Genomic DNA, 14,247 nt, shown 5'->3' with positions numbered 1-14,247 from the left:
ACATTTAAAAAAAAAAATTTGTACAGCACCGTTTGTTTGTTTTTTGTGAATATTTAATCTTATAAATTCCTTGTAGATTAGCGTATCCGCATACCGTAGTTTGACGAAAACTGGCAGAACAATCAGAAATGATGGCGGCCACCAAACGGCAGAACTTTATTACTATTATAAAAAACCCATGATTCTGACTTATCTAATAAAACAGTGATTACATTTATCAGAACACAAACGTCATAAACAGTTACAAAAGTCAATAACATCTTAAAAAATACTGATACTTACTTCTTTCTCCTTTATTCTAACCAAAAGAAAAGAGTTAAAAAACAAGATGCATTTCTAAGGTTTTCGATCATCAGTATTCGTTGAATTCATTGGTGGACGAGTTGGTATGCCAACATTCAGTACAGTTTAATTCTGTTATTCATTAGTAGGGCCAGTTGGCAGATTTTATTCAATGGGATTATACTCATTTTCATAAGTGGGACGGGTTCGTAGTCATTAATGCAGTAATGTTATCACTGGTGTTAAACTGATAATCGTATCTGGAATTACGACGATCACGATATGGCGACGGCAGAAATAGGTAAACATGGTAAAATCTTTTCAGTAATTTTTCTCACATGTAGCCCGTTGTTGTCAAGAGTTACTCAGCTGCAAGGTTTTTCTATACCATTACATCATATTTGAATCGTAACGGTGCACTATAATTGTCTAAGCGATTAGAAAATTGCCATCGAAAAATTTAGGATGATAATCGTAACTCGCAAAAATGATAATCGTAATTTCGGTATTAATAAATAAGAAGATAATCGTAACTGGATAGTGTTTGATTGGTATTGACACGAAAAACGTCTATCTAATAGCATATGATGAAAATATGGTGATGAATTAATCAGGAAAACATTCCCACATCTTATGACATTTCTTTTTGTGCATATATATGATTAACAGTTCTAATGTAAACAGCTACATACTTGTATATATCATAAAATTGGAAGGAAGGGGGACCAGCTTCAATAAATTTGTAAATGGGTAAACACGAACTATGTTAAAATACTGAAAACTCCAGGAACTAGGACCGTCACTAAATATGGGAGAAAATTTTAAAAAATGTCATTATGATCTCTTCATGTTTAGAGTTAAAAAGAAATATTGTTTGGCATTCTATTTACATACCGACTTGAAAACAAATGTCACACCTTTTTGAATGTGTAAAAAGTTGTATAGCCCATAAATACTATAAAAATGCTTAGCTATTTCATGACCGCCACTGACATTTCGATATCTCAGAAAATAACTATAAATTTTAACAACACCAATTTGGTTTGGCATTCTAATAATATGACATCCTTAAAACGTTTAATAATAATATAAGAGTAGAGAAAAGTTGGAATGCTTTGTGTGTTATAGAGTTAAGCACGTGGAGTTCATTGGCAAACATGGATTTGTGTTCTTTAATAGTTTGGCCAAAGCCCGAAGATCAAGAAATCAAATTGATGTGGCCTTAAATTACCTTACAAGCTATATTTATTCAAAGAATGACTGCAACTTTAAGAAATCATAGCGCATATTCCGCCATATCTGAAACATACTGATGTATATCATAAATACTTGGTATATGAAAAATATGCTGCATACATATGCATGGAAGTTATTGTAGAGAAAAAATATTGAAAGTAAAGAAGATTTTTGTACTTGCATAATTACCAAATACTAAGTACTTGTCTATCAAATGAAAACAAAAATTAGCCTTTTATAATTGTCATGCATTTTTCTGAAGCACAAAATATGTTTTTGATTATCTATTGATTATATATAATATATATTTGTGTTTTTTTTTTACAGTCCTTCAAATGCTTCGCAAAACTGTACGCGCCATTTAGTTAAGGCTAGTAAAAACAATAAACACAAGTAACAATAAACACAAGTAACAATAAACACATGGAACAATAAACACAAGGAACAATAAACACAAGTAACAATAAACACATGTTACAATAAACACAAGTAACAATAAATACAAGGAACAATAAACACAAGGAACAATAAACACAAGGAACAATAAACAATAGTAACAATAAACTGGTAACTATTCTAGATCCTTTACCATCCACCCTGTTTAAAGACACGTCCTAAAATACATGGGTATTTAATCAAAATATTTGAATTTAATTTTTAAAATCATATAAGATATCAGTGTAAAACAGAACAAAAGTGAATTCACTGAAAAATATGAACGGCTATTTTAACGGGGATACATTTCACTCCAAAATTAAACTATATGTATTTCTATTGAAATATAAGGAAAAGGGCAAAATGAAAACTCATATCCACCAATCAAAGTATCAACTGTTAAATCCAATAATGCAGTTAAGTAACTGATGGAAAACTTGTCATCGGTACACCAAGAAAGGGAAGGGTTGGACCTAGAATTAAAAATAATAAGGGAAAAAAATGTCAAAGGAATAATTACATGAGCAAAGACAAGATGGCAAGAAGAGGGGGAAAAGGGAAGTAACTATTTTTGTAATTTGGAAAAAAAACATTACACAGAAAAAATTATTCCCAAACTTATTCTGGAGGACGAATCTGAGATAACAGATCCATGTATTATTAGAAATGAACAAAACAATTTTATAAAAAATTGTATACTAGTTCTAACCCATTGTTACTTGAAACTCACAGGAACACATTTCTTCAGCATGACAATCCTTTTATTACAAAACCTAATGAGGAAGAGGTTGGTTCCTGTGAGGGACCTTAATCAGTGCAGGAATGTCTGTTTTCTCTTAAACAAATGAAGAACTCTAAACCACCTGGTATAGATGGATTCACTGTTGAGTTTTATAAATTCTTTTGGAATGATATTAAAATACCACTGGTAAGATGTTTAAATGAGGCTTTAGAATATGGAAAGTTCTCTATCACTCAAAGACAGGGACTCATTACCTGTATACCAAAGGAGGGTAAGTCAAAATGTTATCTAAAGAACTGGCGACCTATCACACTACTGTGTGTAGACTATAAGATAGCTACAGCAAGTCTAGCAAATAGATTTAAAAAGGTCTTGGTAAACATAATAAGTCAAACAAAAAAAGATTTTCTTAAAGGTAGGTATATAGGCGAATGTACAAGATTTATTTATGATCTGATGGAAAAGATGGAAGAAGACGACATTCCTGGACTTTTACTTTTAGTCGATTTTGAAAAAGCTGTTGACACAGTCGAGTGGTCTTTTATATTAGAGGCTTTGCAGTTTTATGGCTTTGACCATACATTTATAAGTTGGATTAAGGCATGCTACTGTGATGCCTCTAGTGCAGTGTTAAATAACGGTTATATTTCAGAATTTTTTTCATTGAAAAGGGGGGTCCGTCAAGGGGATCCTCTGTCTCCTTATTTATTTATTTTAGTGCTTGAATTAATAAGTGCAGCTATTAAAAATGACCCTGATGCTGCTGGTGTAACAATTAATGACTCTGAATTTTTGTTGAGTCAATACGCTGACGATTCTTCTGTAGTCCTGGATGGTGACCAAAAGTCCCTAAATCAGTGTTTATATTTGTTTGATAAATTTTCAGAATGTGCTGGACTTAGGTGTAATATTGACAAAACCGAAGCCGTATGGATTGGGTCAAAAAAGGGTAGTATGGAAAAACGTTTGCCAGAAAAAAATCTTGTTTGGAACCATTCTGGTAGATTTAAACTATTAGGTATATGGTTTGAGCTTGCTAAAGTGGATAAGACTCTATGTAATTTTACAGCCAAGATAGACAGCATCAAGTCATTGCTAAATACTTGGGCTTATAGAGAACTAACATATATTGGAAGGGTTGTAGTTATTAAAACTTTAGCACTTCCCATTTGGTTCAAGTTCTGACTGTCCTTCCTAACTCCCCAGAAGGGGTTTTGAAGGAGATTAAGAATATATTTTTCAATTCTTTATGGAAAGGAAAACCTGATAAAGTGAAAAGGGCAGTGATTATGTCCGAACACTGTGATGGTGGTCTTAAGATGCCTAATTTTTTTTATTTTTGCTATAGTGTAAAAATTTTACACTTAAGTCAAGAGGGTTTGCATTATTTAGCTGAAAAAGTCAATCCCTTTTGGCATGATATCCTGGTAAATTTTTCCAAGTTAAAAAATAAGCTAAAAGCTGAAAACAATACTGAAATTCTGGCCTAGTCCATATGGCTGAACCGAAACATCAAAATGGATGGCATGAGATTTTGAGGTTCAATTATATTGAAAATTGTATATTCTTTATTAATGATCTGATGTCAGATAATAATACATTATTCTCATGTGATGAATTTAAAAAAAAGTATGATATCAATACTAAATTTGTAGAGTTTTATGGTATTTTAAGTGCGATTCCAAATAGATGGAAAAGTATAATAGAAGGTAGTTCAAAACTGGATATTATTGAAAATAAGTTAATATATATATATATAGATAAAGTTTAAATGGAACCAAAATCTTGTAAATTTTTCTATAAATTATTTTTGGAGGTTAATAAAGTGGTATCTTTAACTTCCCGTAATAAATGGGAAATAGATTTAAATATGCAGATTGAAGATTGGAATGCTATTTATTCCATGCCCTTCATTATAACCAGAAATTCTTTTTACAAAACTTTCAATTTAAGATTGTTCATAGGCTTCTACAATGTAATTCATTTTTATTGAAATGTAAATTAAAAGAAACTGAACTATGTACATTTTGTTCAGAAATTAAAGAAAATATTTTTCACATTTTTTGGGAATGTAATGTATCACAAAATGTCTGGCTATCCGTTATAGATTGGATTAAAATTATGGCATTCTTCTGCCTTTCAGTGCAAAAGAAGTCATTTTAGGTGTGTCAGAGGACTTTGTCAACAGTAAAACAGTTAATAATATTTTGTTGTTATTCAAATATTATATATACAAATGTAGATGTAAGAACATATCCCCCACAAAATATGGTGGGATAGAATATTAAAAATATTGGATTATTATAGAAAAATACTCTGTATGTTTCTTAACCCCTGTACAAAAAGTAAAAATGGATCAGAAATGGTATTTGTTAGAAGCAACTTTAATTTAATCAATGAACAAAATCAATTGTAATATTAATATTTATATTTATATTTTGTTATATCTTTATGAGTTGGTTGATCTTTCAAGTATTGCTTAATTTTTTATAATGTGTATCTAATACTGTAGTATGTAATTTCACATGTTTCATCATGAAAAATAAAATAATTACAAAAAAAAACTAATGGAAAATTTTGTTCATTTCTCGCAGAAATTTAGTATAAAGTTAACGTTCAGTTTATAGCACACATCCCCACCCCCCCCATTTCCCTTTTACACAAATTGTGGACTAATCCCTGAATATAAACAACAGGGAACTCAAAACTGACAGCGATCTTATGATAAATGAGGCCTGTATAAGGCACAGGGGAAGGGGTGGTGACATTTCTGGCGTGCTGCTGAAAAAAAAATATCCCCTTTCATATATCGCCGAAGACCAAAAATCTGATCCATGTTATAACTTATATATTTATATAAGAAGTAACCCACAGCCCCCCCCCCCCCCCCATCCCCCTCCCCCCCCGTGGTATAGGGAATATAGAGATAGGGGAGGTTAACGTGCCTTTTTTATTGATTTAAAAGTCGATTGGATATATGCAATATTTGAGGCAAACATATGGCATATTGAAATGTGGTATACGGGACTTTCATTTGAAAGGATTGCACTTTTGGGATATGGGATAATGCTTATACCCCCCCCTTTTCCCCACTTCCAAAATAAACCCTAAACGAAAAAACAACATTTGAAACTTTGAACGAATTTAAATTATCTATTTACCGCAATAACTGACTCGACAGCTGCTTCATTTTCCATATCGTTAACAGGTACATGTATATATTAAAAGGTTATGCATATTGCTGTCAGTTATAAATCGAGATATATATACATGTAAGTAAATTTGTCCTAAATATTAAACTGTAAGTTGCTTCATTATTTTTTATTTTGCGCGTTAATGTCATCGTTTAACTGGACATTGCCGTTTTTACACACAAAATACCATTGGCAAGCTGGAAAACACATTTATTATTTTTCAGTTACTATTATCCCATAAAGAAATTACGATTATCAAACAAGAAAAATGCAATCGAATTACGATTATTATCACGAATTTTTCGACGTTGTACATACATTATGACACACTCTCTGGTGTTGGTTTATATACATGTCAAGTATAAACTTTGAAATCATAACGGTTCTCTAGATATAGAGCGGACACAATTTGTTACGGACAGACGGACGGACAGATGGACGGACAGACTGATCACTATAGGGCGTCCGCCATTCGGCGGGGCCCTAATAATCCAGAATCGAAAACTGTCCACCGGTTTGATATAGCATATAACTATTCATGTGAACACAGGTGCATTATCCATCCATAAAGACGGAAAGGGTCAAATCAGAAAGTACTTGACATGTATATTAACCAACACCTGAGAGTGTGTCATAATGTATGTACAACTTCCTAGGTCAAAGGTCAAGGTCTAAAACTTGGGTTTTAGTTGACAACCCAATGGCCTATGGTAAAGATCGTGTCCGCTCTATATCTTGAGAACCGTCATGATTTCAAAATTTATACTTGACATGTATATAAACCAACACCAGAGGGTGTGTCATAATTTATGAACAACTTCCTTGGTCAAATGTCAAGGTCAAAACATTTGGTTTTAGTTGACAACCCCATGTTCAATGATAAAGATACAATTTTTTTACCACACATTAATCAGAGCGGGGCCCACAGAGATGGCTCCAATCTCTATGATATCTAGTTCATCAGTTATTGTAAAATCTTTGGTTATCCAGATGATCTTCGTGGTGGACTTGTTTTCTTACTTCTCTTTAGCAGTTTTTCATTCCAGTATATACTCTGTTGTCCTGATCATTTGGTCTTACATTTTGCTTCCAGCTATAAAAAGCATTCTTACTTTTTGATATGAACTCTTTAACCTTCTCTGAATCTTTCCAATTTGGTCCTTTTAGAGAAACTATTTTTTTCATGACACTTGTATTGCTGACTTTGGATAGAATATGAATGATGTTAAATGCCTGTTCTTCTATGTCTGATGATAAATGGAGGTTGTTACTTTGCTCCTGTAGTTTCTGTAGCTTTTTGATATGACCCGATGTTGGTTTCTACCCATTTGAGTATGGTTTTTGGTTTTGATTTTTTTTCCTTTGATCTTATCTGAAGCTATTGACATATTAGTTTTGCGCTCTTATTGGAACATGGGCGGATCCATTTATATGATAGTGATCTTCGATTGCGGTACTCCTTAATATATGTATCTTTATTCTCCAGGATATAGTCTATTTGTGAGTATGATTTACCATTATGGTGATAAACTGAAGAGCCTTGACTATTCTCCAATGTATGGTTCAGATGATGTTTTCTGCAGAACTCTTTTAGAAGTTTATCATGGTTGTTATTCCTGGTTGATGTAAGTGAACCAATTAGGTCATCAGTTGTAATAACACTATACGTGTCATCATATTTGTCTATTATTGATGAGATTGTATCCAGATGTTCTCTATATGGAGGTTCAGATCCTGTCATCATTGTTGGCAAACAATTGTTGATAAGTATTACTTTATGAGGCTCTGCATATATTTCAATTACCACTATCCTTTCCTCTTTTTCATTTTTTTAAAATTTTATGCAAAAAAGTTGTAGGCCATAGAGTTATAACACCTCTATTACCTCTTGTAATGTGATTTTCTATATCAATGTTGTTATCATCAAAACAAGAGATATGGTAGTCATAATCGGGAACAATTTTCTGTAATACGTTAGTCTCATGTAGCCAATGTTTTTGAAGTCATAGAATATTTTAATCGGACTTTGAGATATGGGGTGTTACCTTTAACTCCTTCAATGTTAAAAGAGACAATCTCTAGCATTGTCTGTTGGTTCTTTCTATTCCGATTTCTCCTTTAGTTATGTCTGGATGTATTGGAGACCGTCTTATCTCCAGAATAGTATTTGATAGATGCGTACTATTTTTCTAATTGTTTCCTATATGTGGTATAGCTTGCTTTCTTTCTGCAACTAAAGCTCTGTTGGTTTGGAATTACTCTGAATGTATGGTGGTAGTAGTAGAAATTGTCTGTTTGGTATATTGCTGATGCCACATGTTGCTTCAGCTCTGTGTATATTTCGATGTTCCATACTTTGTGTTGGCAATTGATTAGCTGAATTTTGGTTGGTATGTCCTTGAGGCTGGAAATAATTTTGTTGGTAAGCATTGTTATGTGCTTCAGCCCACCCAGCCTTTTGATGTTGGATCTTTTTTGCATGGTTCTTATGCACAGTTCTTTTCATATGATTGAATTGATCAATATTTATGGCTTGGTGACTTTCTTTTTCATCTTGGTGGGAAGTGTTCAGGTGGTATTCTTTTCTGGTCATCATGTGGTGTTGATGTTCTTAATACATTCTTTGTCTTGGGACAAAGGGTCTTAGAAGACCTGTTCTACTAGAGTTATAGTCCCTTTCTGAACAATGCTTATTTGATCCCATTTGTTGAGTTTGATGCATTTGTTCAATTGCATGTCCTGGAAATGGTGGTTGACTATTTATATTGCTTAATAGAAATGCTCTGTTGAATTGATAGTCTGTATTTGGAATATGAAGATATTGGATATTATTTACGACTAAGTGAATTCAATTACGATCTTGGTGGTAGCCGTTCACATAGTTTTCTTGTCTGGACAGGTAATTTAAAATAAAACGGATATGGGGTATATATCTATGACACAAAATCAATACATGCACAGCAACAAAATAAAAAAAAAATAAAAACCACACACACACACACACAAAGGAAAGCGCTTTTATTGCTGTTCTTCATTTCAAAATCACAGTAAGGCCTTCAACACGGAGCTAGAAGTTATCTCAAGAATAAATACACCATAACTATAAAAATACAGAAGCGCACACATATCAAGCACGGGGAAACTTTCGACGGCCTCCACACAGCACGAGAAACAAACTCCGTTAATATAATAGAAAAACAAAGGATATTGGGTATCTGTTTCTGGAAAATGTTTGCGTGGTCCCGTCTGTTGGGTATTCCATATCTGATGTAACTGATTCATTAGGTTGTCTTCCCTTGTACTATGGTTGTTATTGTTCATAAAATGTGTGATGTGATTGCATTGTTTAGGTACAAGAACTGGATCATTTGTTGTTCCACCTGTTTCACTCTTATTTCAAGCAGTTGGGTTTGCACTTCTTGTCTTAGCTGTGACTCTATTTCTCTTCTCATTTGTCCTGTTTCTGAGTTTTTACATTTACATGGGTCAGGGTCTTCTGCTGTGTTTCTTCCATATTCAGGTGGTACTTTATTTTGTAGCAGTTCCATATTTCGTTCGAGAAGATCAATGGTCTGGTCTTATTGCTTGATACGTTGTTCCAATCAGGTTATATAGACTGTTTTGTTTTCATCGTTCTTCTGGTTTAGATTTTTTGAATACTTTCTTTGGGTAGTTTTTGTATTTTGTTTATTAATAGAAGTACTTGATGTTATCATTTCTTCTGAGCGCATGTTGTTCACCTGTTTTTGTCTTGGTATTGTCTCTTCATTTGGGTTTGTCATAGTTTGATTGTCAGAGTGTTGTTTAAACTGCCATTTTTGTTTGTTTGTACTTTTGGCAATTTGTACAGATATTTGTTCATTTTGTATTGCTTCTTGACTAATGTTTTGGTTCGTTATGTCATCTTTAGAGGTGTAAGTATAGAGTTGTTATTATTCTCATTTATCTATGAGTCTGCACTCCTGTTATCCTCATTCTTTTGTACTTGAGAAGACATACGATTCTTTTTACTTTTACTCTCTAGACTTTGTATTGGGGTAGTCTCTGGCTTCTGTGTATAGCTAGTATCGCCGTTAGTTTGATCATTGTTTTCATACAAATGTGCGTAGTTACACAGGTCACATATATATGGAGTGTCTGGGTCCATTCTACTAATTACGCTCCTCGGCTCTTCGAGGATGTAACTATAACATTAATTTCCCGATGTACATCTCATTTAAAAGAGGTCAAAATCCTTGACCTATGGGTATGACATAGCTATACCTAGCTATAAATACTGCGGCTGTTACCTGTGCCATTCATATTATTTTTCGAGCAGCGAGGTGTCTAACGCGTTATAATCTGTGACGACGTCCAAAATTTTAAGATTTTGTAAAACTGAGAACGTTGTTCCAGTAAAAAATGTTTTATAAACATTAGTTATCTTGAGAACTTAATATCCAAGTTCGTTAACTACAACGTATTTTATCGTTGTTCTATTTTCTAAACCTTGTTCTAAAAATACACGTGTACTGTAGTGTGAATCACACAGGTGCTTATCACGTATTCAATGGTGGACCGAACGTGTTCACTTTTTAATAATTTTGACACTTTTTCGTCTAAATAAATTGATATATCATCGTAGTTATTTTAAAACAAATGAATCTCTATACAGAAGTATATGAGTAGAATATCTTTCTCTTGATTTTCAAGGTAAGCGCAAAATGTACGAAGGTGTACTCGTATATTCCTGCTATAATGTGCCCACGTAGTGACGTACAATTTATAGATAATATAGCAAATATATTTGAGATTTTATTATCACAAAATGTTGTGATAAAAATACATGTCTTATTCCAATATAAGAAACTGTAATGTAGTGCATTTGAATATGCTAGACTACTTGTCGATATACACCTGTATGTGTGTTACTATAAATAGACAAAGTTAGTGATAATACGGAAGGCATTATGTGCCACTTCCAATCTAAGGTATCTGAAAACTTTTGCTAAAGATATGTTATATCAAATAATGTTCAAATAGCTAATTTTAAAGCTTATTTGTCTAAAGCAATTAATGAGCCTAGAGACTTTTTATAAACATTTACAGAAATAATGTTATGTGATTGATATTTAATATCTGAATATTGAGAGGCCAGTGGAATATTACGACAAACATGACCAGAAGTAGGTCGAAGGGGGAACATTAGCATTTAATGAATAGTTCCTTGTCGAGCATTTAACATGCCATTAACAAACATTGATTAGGTAGAAACATACTGTAGAAAATAATAGTAAAACAATTATTATTGTTTGAAAAAATCTGCAACAATGCAGTTTTTTAAAAATGCAAACTTTTGTTGCATAATTCTGTACATGAAGTTAATCTCATGTCTTTACTATGATTAAGATAAACAAACAATATCCTGCAAGATTTTATATCTTTATCTTGGCAAAAAATAAAGCAGAGGAGCATTGCTCATTGTTAACTTAAGTTCTTTGCTTTTGAAAAAGAATAAGTACAATATGATAAGAATGTTGCAAATTGTGAGGAGTGTGATGCCAATATATGAAAACATACTAGTTGATATCAAATATTAAGAAAGAAAGATCAAAGGATCTTCTGAAAAATTTATATGACTGACATGCATTGGTCAGATGTAAATTCCTTTTTTCAAGGATAATGTGTATGTTTGACATAACATGCATAGTGTTACCGACCATGCAAGGGCTGTTAATGTCAGTCAAGGTCGTTAAAAATTTCCATATATATGCATAGCGTGGAAGGAAATAAAAATAATTTCCATTGGATGGTTTTATCATTGCCTTGAAATTCATCAATGTAGATTTCAGATTATGAATAAAATTATTTGACACTTGTAAAATGATACATTCATGAACATTTATTACCATATCTTTATAAAAGATATCCTCATATAGTTGAAATAAGACAATAGAGTGTTTCAGTCTTATATCTTGGCATTGTTATAACATTAATTATGAATATAACAAACAAAGCCTTAGAATAGATAAACAGTTACTCTTTTCTGAAGAAATAGTTCAGAGTTATTGTTCTCATTAAACAGAACACAATTGTAGATCCTGATATTGCTGTCTACAAGGTATCAGTAATAGTAAACAACTTTTTACTGTAAAATATAGTTTGAGATACAACTATAAAAATTATTTAGATTCTGCCAAGAAAGGAAGATTCTTTCCAAAAGTCCCTATTTTGACTTGCAGAAAATATTGTATAAATGTGCTTATTTTGATAAGACAAATTGTGTTTTACAATCTCAGTAATGATACTAGATATGATAAGCTATAATATATTTATTAAATTGCAAATGGTTGCAGCAATGAATGTTAAAGAACTATACAACACAGGAAGATTTTTCGCTCGACAAGCAAATTTTGCTTTGATGTTGGACATGAAATATCTGACATATTTTCCTTTTTAAAAAAGGAATACTATTATGTACATTGGATATGTGCATCACTAATCTTTTTGTGACTAAGTGTTTCCTTGTTATAGGCTAAGTCATATCTCTAAACAATTGTATATAAGTGTTTAGGGGACTAATCTCCTACACATTTTTCATGTCAGATAGCAAATACTGAAGAACGTAATATTACATGAATTTATGTAGAATTTATAAATTTTCTATAATGATTATCAAATGATTATATTGCATCTATGCATCTGTATTATTGAAATCCATGATGGAAATTAAAATAGAAACTGGTGATCTTTCTAGACTCCAAGAACTTGAAATAGAATTGCTATATTGATGCTTTTGTATCATCAGTTTATAAGAATAGACATTTCATAGTATGATATATATATATATATATATATATATATATATATATATATATATATATATATATATATTATATTTCATTTATATATGTTTATGCTCCATCGAGAAATGCAACTTTGAAAAGTATTTTACAAAGCATCAGAATTTGCAAAACAAATTGCAAACTTATATTTTGCCTACCACCTAAATCTGAACATGTACACTGGATTTTTGTTCAGTTCGATTAGAAATTACTCCTCTTAATTACATGTTGTTATATTGCTTTAAATATAACATAGCCATATATAACATTAGATGTATATACATAGAAAAATAGTACATGTAAGATGTATCATAAGCATATTGTACAAAGGAGCAGTTCAAGTGATATATGTTAATATAAAGTACAATGTAATAGTTATATTCCTTCAATATCCAACATGTGTATGGATATCAGGATGGGTGAAGTCATTTTCAAATGTAACAGTTTACAATGAAGTATAAACTTTGTAACCCTTCTCCAGTTCTTTTTTAAGAAAATTATCAGATTATCAGATGAGTGTTCACAGAACAGTATTACTTAAATCTTAAGATTTTTAAAACACGCTGGATCAAGTTTTAATTCTGGATATATTGATCTATATTAATTCTTATAACATAAGATATTATTATAGCTACACTTGTTTTTTGTATAATATGTTTATACTTAATGAAATATCATAACGATGATACTTTTGAGATGATTTACTTCAGAATGGTACATTAGATGCAGTATGTATATGTAGCCATAGTCTGTATGAAGTGTAGGACTTTAAGATTCAATTTATTATCAATACTGTTTGATATATATATATATATATATATATATATATATATATATATATATATATATATATATATATAGATTGCCTAACAATGTAATTTTAACACACTATTTAGTATGTAAATATAAGAATGTTTAAAATATTTACAAAATGATGAAAATAAACGCAATATTTCGCTAGACTAACTAGCTTTATCAAGCGTGCATCTATCCAGGTGAAATCGGATGTAGATGATAAGAAACTTTTGCAGCTCAATGTATATGTTGCACTTGAATTTAGCTGCCTTGAAAATAATACATAATTTGGATGAAGTTCAAGATTTTTACAAAATTGGTAGTTGAAGTTAGCAACGTCCATTGGCCAATATTACAGGATAAAAAGGACGATGCTGTGTACTAAATTATTCTTTATCTTTCCTGTATCTTTTCTCATCTTTTTCGTTAAGACCATCAGGTTCTAAAGTGTGGAGTTGGTGGATCCAAAAATTTTCTCTTCTCCTTCTCGCCGTGGTGTCCCACTCGGTGTTGACTTCTATGATTTGGAAGGTAACATTATCAAAAGAATGTTTCGTTGAACGAAGATGTCTTGTGAGAGGACAGTTTTTGTTGGTTTTGTACCATGAACGATGGTTATTGAGCCGAATATTAAATTTGTCCATTGTTTCTCCCACATACTGAATGCCACATGTGTCACATGTTAATATATAAATTGAGTTCTCCGTTTTACAGTTGGAATTTGAGTAGATGGTATAAT

The sequence above is a fragment of the Mytilus californianus genome, unplaced genomic scaffold, assembly GCF_021869535.1.
Source record: "Mytilus californianus isolate M0D057914Y unplaced genomic scaffold, xbMytCali1.0.p SCAF_20, whole genome shotgun sequence".
Classification (NCBI taxonomy): Eukaryota; Metazoa; Mollusca; class Bivalvia; order Mytilida; family Mytilidae; genus Mytilus; species Mytilus californianus.
The sequence above is the reverse complement of the archived record's forward strand: the minus strand, read 5'-3'. Positions refer to the sequence as shown.